This window comes from Nycticebus coucang, chromosome 23 (assembly GCF_027406575.1).
Source record: "Nycticebus coucang isolate mNycCou1 chromosome 23, mNycCou1.pri, whole genome shotgun sequence".
NCBI classification, from domain to species: Eukaryota; Metazoa; Chordata; class Mammalia; order Primates; family Lorisidae; genus Nycticebus; species Nycticebus coucang.
In genome coordinates this window covers 36446722-36447623 of record NC_069802.1, presented here as the reverse complement: position 1 = coordinate 36447623, position 902 = coordinate 36446722, and the positions used below count along the sequence as shown (strand labels likewise).

General features: G+C 37.7%; 1 non-coding gene across 1 annotated transcript; it reads left to right on the top strand.

The window, feature by feature from the left end:
• The first annotated feature begins 280 nt into the window (after positions 1 to 280).
• LOC128576179 (U6 spliceosomal RNA) lies at positions 281 to 387 on the top strand. The gene has a single exon (XR_008377284.1). It is a non-coding gene; the product is annotated as a U6 spliceosomal RNA (small nuclear RNA).
• Positions 388 to 902: the final 515 nt, after the last annotated feature.

Here is a 902-nt window from a genome sequence, read left to right as displayed (position 1 = left end):
AAAGCATTTAATGTTTTTTGTATTGTTTGGGAAGAAAATATGAACTTTGGATTTTTAAAATTTTGTCATTCTTTCATTTAAAATGTTTATAGTGGCTGGGCACAGTGGCTCACACCTGTAATCCCAGCACTCTGGGCAGCCAAGGTGGGTGGACTGCTTGAGCTCGGGAGTTCGAGACCAGCTTGAGCAAGAGTGAGACCCCATCTCTTCTATAAACAGAAAAACTAGCCAGGCGTGGTGGTGCACACCTATAGTCCTAGCTACTAGAAGGCTGAGGCAAGTGCTCGCTTCGGCAGCACATATACTAAAATTGGAACAATACAGAGAAGATTAGCATGGCCCCTGTGCAAGGATGACACACAAATTCGTGAAGCGTTCCATATTTTTAAAAAGAAAAAAAAAAAAAGAAGGCTGAGGCAAGAGGATTGTTCAAGCCCAAGAGACTGAGGTTGCTGTGGGCTATGATGACACCATGGCACTCTACCCGGGGTGACGGATGAGACTCTTTCTCAAAAAAGAAAAATTGTTTTGAGTATATTGCTATTTTGAGATGAACAGTCTGCCATTTTTCCTCCTTTGATGGCGAAGTAATAAATTTTCCTTTCTTTCTTCTAAAAAAAATAAATAAAATCTTTAGGGAAATCAAAAGAATAATAATATTGGAATGTATAAGTTCCAAGAAAGAGAAAGAAAGTAAAATAAAGTACAGACAAATCCAATAGATGGCGTGGAGGAGGGGAAGAAAAGAATAAAAGAAGTCAACACTAACCAGGGCATGTTTTAGGCACAACAATATAAGAACATATCTAAAAATATTAGTTACAATAAATAGCAAAAGTGTAAACTTAGCATTTAAAAGTCAGACGCAGGTTATTTTAATTCTGGTTATGTGTTACTTGCAC